Source organism: Panthera tigris, chromosome B1 (assembly GCF_018350195.1).
Source record: "Panthera tigris isolate Pti1 chromosome B1, P.tigris_Pti1_mat1.1, whole genome shotgun sequence".
Taxonomy (NCBI): domain Eukaryota; kingdom Metazoa; phylum Chordata; class Mammalia; order Carnivora; family Felidae; genus Panthera; species Panthera tigris.
The window spans coordinates 151,690,929-151,698,097 of NC_056663.1; the positions used below are offsets into that span (position 1 = coordinate 151,690,929).

The following is a 7,169-nucleotide window of genomic DNA, read 5'->3' on the forward strand; positions in this document are numbered from 1 at the left end:
TCAGTTGGTTAAGCTCAGGTCGTGATCTCACAGTTTGTGAGTTTGAGCCCCACATTGGACTCTGTGCTGACAGTGTGGAGCCTGCTTGGGATTCTCTCTCTCCCTGTATCTTTCTCTGCCCCTCCCCCACTAGCTCACTCTCTCTTGCAAAGTAAATAATAAATAAACTTAAAAAAAAAAAGAATATTTGCTAGCTATTTTCTCTTTCAAATAATTTGCTTGGGTCAACGATTAAGACTTGTGGAACAATTAGAAGAACTGCTTTTATATGACACAGTTTAGATGAGGTGTTTTTACAGAGAAACTAAAACAGAACAAAAAGCCTGTGGTACTTTAAAGTGAGGATGGTCAGAGGGATAGTGTTCCTCTCTTACCAGTTAGAACTATATTGCTATATTGTCAAGCCTGGACCTTAGCCTGATCAAGCCTGGATTGTTTTATTTCACACACGACAATCTCTCATCATAGTGTCCTGCAACAATTGGATCTGAAACTAATATAAGTTTATCCTTCCTGACTAGCTCACTAGTAGAATATCTTACACCACTACTTTCAGATTGGTATAAAAGTAGTCAAATCATGCCTGACAATGCAGGATCTATGTGGGTTAGTGTATCTGCCCATTTGCTCAATGCTGCTGTTTCTGTTGCCTTCTAAAATATTATTTTATGTAACTTGAAAGAATTTGCTGGTCAGTTTATTTATATGTACGTATGTTTTTTTCTGTATAAAACTGCTATGGATCTGTGAGTTAAGAATTTTGTATCCTTTACTTTCGTCAGATAATGGTATAGATAAAATTCTGCATCCAAGAATCCATAAAAACCCACCCTTGGCATACATTCTTCTCAGCAGGGTTCCTTAATTTTAGTGTGCTTGGGAACCTCATGAGTCTATATCCAGAAATTTCATTTTGTTTTATATTTTTAAGTATTATGTGCAACTTCCAGTAGTCTCTTTTTTAAAATCTCTTTTTATAATGTTTACTTATTTTTGAGAGAGAGACAGACAGAACATGAGTGGGGGAGGAGCAGACAGAGAGGGAGACACAGAATCTGAAGCAGGCTCCAGGCTCCGAGCTGTCAACACAGAACCCATTGCAGGGCTCGAACACACGAACTGGGAGATCATGACCTGAGCCAAAGTCAGAGGCTCAACCGACTGAGCCCTCCAGCACCCCCAAAAATTTTATTTTAAAACTTACTGGGTAGGATACTGGACTTAGCTATTTTAACAAAGTCCCAGATGATTTTAATATAGGTAGTCCATGGGCTTTGTTTTGTGAAATAGCTTTGCAACAGATATTGAGAAATAGATTCCATACAGGTAAACCTCCTATGAGGTGTTCCTGTATATGTTCCTATGCAAAATATCTTAATATCTTAATCAAGAAGCTTTTTTTCAATATATGAAATTTATTATCAAATTGGTTTCCATACAACACCCAGTGCTTATCCCAAAAGGTGCCCTCCTCAATACCCATCACCCACCCTCCCCTCCCTCCCACACCCCATCAACCCTCAGTTTGTTCTCAGTTTTTTTACACTAATTTATACATTTTTAATTGGTTGCATATATTAACATGTACTATAAGATTCTTTTCTAAGAAGCATTACATAATAAATGGATACTGTAAAAAGATCTGATTAGTTAAAAGTAACAAGCATTAACAGATACATACAAAGCTCAGTCTGATCAGACTGGGTGTGAGCCTGTAATGAAGCATGGGGCACCAGCCTTCCCAAGTGGTAGCCTTCACAGGAGGGAGGGGTGGGGGTGGGGTAAAAAGACCACAAGACCGTTAAAAAAATCAGATAACTTTTTAGACACAGATTAACTGTAAACAGTTCTCTCTCCCCAGTGGACAAAAAGAATAGCTTCCGATGCCGACTCCACACCAGAACGATTTCTACAGCTTGCCTGTCCTGGCTGCCATACGAGGGCTGATGTGGTGGGTGGGCAGACCCCGATTGAGTCATCACAGGCCTGGGCTGGAGTCTGTCTGCTTGTGTCAGGTGTAGGTATAGGGGTGTGTGTGAGAGTGTGTGTGTGTGTGTGTGTGTGTGTGTGTGTGTGTGTAAGGCTGAGTATGTATGTTGGGGTTTCTTTTGGCAGCTGGATTTGAGAGATGACTTTATGTTTTGTTTGGAAGAGGAGAGGGGGGTTGTGTTGGAAGGCCTAAGTGTGTTCTTTGTTTGTGAAGGACTCTGTGCTCTGCTCTCACTGCCCCTTCAGCAGCTGCAGCTTTCCGCCAAAGCCTTGGCCCGGTCGTTATTGTCCAGTTTGATGGGTTTGGGGAATTCGTTGTACAGCTCCACCTCTGTTTCCTGTTTAAGTGCATTCCATGCAATCATCTGGAACGCCTGCTCCACATTGATGGCCTCCTTGGCACTGGTCTCGAAGTAGGGAATGTTGTTTTTGCTGTAGCACCAGGCCTGTGCCCGCTTTGTGGCCACTTGTCTGTTTTCGAGGTCAATCTTGTTTCCCAACACCACGAAGGGGAAGTTTTCAGGATCCCGGGGACTGGCCTGGATGAGAAACTCATCTCTCCAGCTATCAAGGGTGTTGAATGTGTTGGGGGCAGTGACGTCAAATACCAGACGCAGTCTGTGCCTCTGTAGAAGGCCACCAAGGGACTGGAACCGTTCCTGTCCTCCTGTGTCCCAGATCTGCATTGTAACTAGTCTGTCATCCACCATCACCTCCTTTGTCAGAAGTCTGCTCCCATTGTAGCTTTGTACTGATTACTGAATTTTTTGTTCACATACTTGTTCATGAGTGATGTCTTACCAACTCCAGAATCTCCCAGGATGATAACCTTCAACAACACTTCCTTCCTAGAGGTCATCCTTCAAACGCGGCCTCTCTGCTGGGGGCTCCAGGCCGGGCGCATAGCTAGGGCCCCCACCGAGGAGGAGATGAAAGGGAAGACAGAGGCAGAGAAGTCCAAGTTCCGGTTCCAGAGGACTCCTCGGCACTCCCCAAGCTTTCAACCTGTTCTCAGTTTTTAAGAGTCTCTTATGCTTTGGCTCTCTCCCACTCTAACCTCTTTTTTTTTTTCCTTCCCCTCCCCCATGAGTTTCTGTTAAGTTTTTCAGGATCCACCTAAGAGTGAAAACATATGGTATCTGTCTTTCTCTGTATGGCTTATTTCACTTACCATCACACTTTCCAGTTCCATCCACGTTGCTACAAAGGGCCATATTTCATTCTTTCTCATTGCCACATAGTACTCCATTGTGTATATAAACCACAATTTCTTTATCCATTCATCAGTTGATGCACATTTAGGCTCTTTCCATAATTTGGCTATTGTTGAGAGTGCTGCTATAAACATTGGGGTACAAGTGCCCCTATGCATCAGTACTCCTGTATCCCTTGGGTAAATTCCTAGCAGTAATACTGCTGGGTCATAGGGTAGGTCTATTTTTAATTTTTTGAGGACTCTTCACACTGTTTTCCAGAGTGGCTACACCAATTTGCATTCCCACCAACAGTGCAATAGGGTTCCCATTTCTCCACATCCTCTCTAGCATCTATAGTCTCCTGATTTGTTCATTTTGGTCACTCTGACTGGCGTGAGGTGATATCTGAGTGTGGTTTTGATTTGTATTTCCCTGATGAGGAGCGATGTTGAGCATCTTTTCATGTGCCTGTTGGCCATCCAGATGTCTTCTTTAGAGAAGTGTCTATTCATGTTTTCTGCCCATTTCTTCACTGGATTATTTGTTTTTCAGGTGTGGAGTTTGGTGAGCCCTTTATAGATTTTGAATACTAGCCTTTGTCCGATACGTCATTTGCAAATATCTTTTCCCATTCCGTTGGTTGCCTTTTAGTCTTGTTGGTTGTTTCCTTTGCTGTGCAGAAGCTTTTTATCTTCATAAGGTCCCAGTAGTTCATTTTTGCTTTTAATTCCCTTGCCTTGGGGGATGTGTCAAGTAAGAAATTGCTACGGCTGAGGTCAGAGAGGTCTTTTCCTGCTTTCGCCTCTAGGGTTTTGATGGTTTCCTGTCTCACATTCAGGTCCTTTATCCATTTTGAGTTTATTTTTGTGAATGGTGTGATAAAGTGGTCTAGTTTCAATCTTCTGCATGTTGCTGTCCAGTTCTCCCAGCACCATTTGTTAAAGAGACTGTCTTTTTTCCATTGGATGTTCTTTCCTGCTTTGTCAAAGATGAGTTGGCCATACGTTTGTGGGTCTAGTTCTGGGGTTTCTATTCTATTCCATTGGTCTATGTGTCTGTTTTTGTGCCAATACCATGCTGTCTTGATGATGACAGCTTTGTAGTATAGGCTAAAGTCTGGGATTGTGATGCCTTCTGCTTTGGTCTTCTACAACATTACTTTGGCTATTCGGGGCCTTTTGTGGTTCCAAATGAATTTTAGGATTGCTTGTTCTAGTTTTGAGAAGAATGATGGTGCAATTTTGATTGGGATTGCATTGAATGTGTAGACAGCTTTGGGTAGTATTGACATTCTGACACTATTTATTCTTCCAATCCACGAGAATGGAATGCTATTCCATTTCTTTATATCTTCTTCAATTTCCTTCATAAGCTTTCTATACTTTTCAGCATGCAGATCTTTTACATCTTTGGTTAGATATATCCCTAGGTATTTTATGCTTCTTGGTGCAGTTGTGAATGGGATCAGTTTCTTTATTTGTCTTTCTGTTGCTTCATTGTTAGTGTATAAGAATGCAACTGATTTCTGTACATTGATTTTGTATCCTGCAACTTTGCTGAATTCATGTATCAGTTCTAGTAGACTTTTGGTGGAGTCTATCGGATTTTCCATGTATACTATCATGTCATCTGCAAAAAGTGAAAGCTTGACTTCATCTTTGCCAATTTTGATGCCTTTGATTTCCTTTTGTTGTCTGATTGCTGATGCTAGAACTTCCAACACTAGGTTAAACAACAGCGGTGCGAGTGGGCATCCCTGTCGTGTTCCTGATCTCAGGGAAAAAGCTCTCAGTTTTTCCCCATTGAGGATGATGTTAGCTGTGGGCTTTTCATAAATGGCTTTTATGATGTTTAAGTATGTTCCTTCTATCCCGACTTTCTCGAGGGTTTTTATTAAGAAAGGGTGCTGAATTTTGTCAAATGCCTTTTCTGCATCGATTGACAGGATCATATGGTTCTTATCTTTTCTTTTATTGATGTGATGTACCACGTTGATTGATTTGCAATGTTGAAACAGCCCTGCATCCCAGGAATGAATCCCACTTGATCATGGTGAATAATTCTTTTTATATGCTGTTGAATTCGATTTGCTAGTATCTTATTGAGAATTTTTGCATCCATATTCATCAGGGATATTGGCCTGTAGTTCTCTTTTTTTACTGGGTCTCTGATTTAGGAATCAAAGTAATACTGGCTTCATAGAATGAGTCTGGAAGTTTTCCTTCCCTATTTTTTGGAATAGCTTGAGAAGGATAGGTAATATCTCTGCTTTAAATGTCTGGTAGAACTCCCCTGGGAAGCCATCTGGTCCTACACTCTTATTTTTGGGGAGATTCTTGATAACTGATTCAATTTCTTAGCTAGTTATGGGTCTGTTCAAGCTTTCTATTTCCTCCTGATTGAGTTTTGGAAGAGTGTGGGTGTTTAGGAATTTGTCCATTTCTTCCAGGTTGTCCAGTTTGTTGGCATATAATTTTTCATAGTATTCCCTGATAATTGCTTGTATCTCTGAGGGATTGGTTGTAATAATTCCATTTTCATTCATGATTTTATTTGTTTGGGTCATCTCCCTTTTCTTTTTGAAAAGCCTGGCTAGAGGTTTATCAATTTTGTTTATTTTTTCAAAAAACCAACTCTTAGTTTTGTTGATCTGCTGTACAGTTTTTTTAGATTCTATATTGTTTATTTCTGCTCTGATCTTTATTATTTCTCTTCTTCTGCTGGATTTAGGCAGTCTTTGCTGTTCTGCTTCTATTTCCTTTAGGTGTGCTATTAGACTTTGTATTTGGGATTTTTCTTGTTTCTTGAGATCGGCTTGGATTGCATTGTATTTTCCTCTCAGGACTGCCTTTTCTGCATCCCAAAGCATTTGGGTTGCTGTATTTTCATTTTTGTTTGTTTCCATATATTTTTTAATTTCTTCTCTAATTGCCTGGTTGACCCACTCATTCTTTAGTAGGGTATTCTTTAACCTCCATGCTTTTGGAGGTTTTCCAGACTTTTTCCTGTGGTTGATTTCAAGCTTCATAGCATTGTGGTCTGAAAGTATGCATGGTATAATTTCAATTCTTGTATACTTACAAAGGGCTGTTTTGTGACCCAGGATGTGATCTATCTTGGAGAATGTTCCATGTGCACTCGAGAAGAAAGTATATTCTGTTGCTTTGGGATGCAGAGTTCTAAATATATCTATCAAGTCCATCTGATCCAATGTATCATTCAGGGCCCTTGTTTCTTTATTGACCGTGTGTCTAGATGATCTATCCATTGCTGTAAGTGGAGTGTCAAAGTCCCCTGCAATTACCACATTCTTACCAATAAGGTTGCTTATGTTTGTGAGTAATTGTTTTATATATTTGGGGGCTCCCGTATTTGGCGCATAGACATTTATAATTGTTAGCTCTTCCTGATGGATAGACCCTGTAATTATTATATAATACCCTTCTTCATCTCTTGTTACAGCCTTTAATTGAAAGTCTAGTTTGTCTGATATAAGTATGGCTATTCCAGCTTTCTTTTGACTTCCAGTAGCATGATAAATAGTTCTCCATCCCCTCACTCTCAATCTCAAGGTGTCCTCAGGTCTAAAATGAGTCTCTTGTAGACAGCAAATAGATGGGTCTTGTTTTTTATCCATTCTGATACCCTATGTCTTTTGGTTGGCACATTTAGTCCATTTACATTCAGTGTTATTATAGAAAGATACAGGGTTAGAGTCATTGTGATGTCTGTATGTTTTATGCTTGTAGCGATGTCTCTGGTACTTTGTCTCACAGGATCCCCCTTAGGATCTCTTGTAGGGCTGGTTTAGTGGTGACAAATTCCTTCAGTTTGTGTTTGTTTGGGAAGGGCTTTATCTCTCCTTCTATTCTACATGACAGACATGCTGGATAAAGGATTCTTGGCTGCATATTTTTTCTGTTCATCACATTGAAGATCTCCTGCCATTCCTTTCTGGCCTGCCAAGTTTCAGAAGAGAGATCA

The 7,169-nt window shown here is 40.4% G+C and overlaps 1 pseudogene; it reads right to left on the bottom strand.

Moving 5' to 3' along the window:
- Nucleotides 1–2,096: 2,096 nt before the first annotated feature.
- Nucleotides 2,097–2,874, bottom strand: LOC102966371 (annotated as a pseudogene).
- Between the last annotated feature and the right edge of the window lie 4,295 nt (nt 2,875–7,169).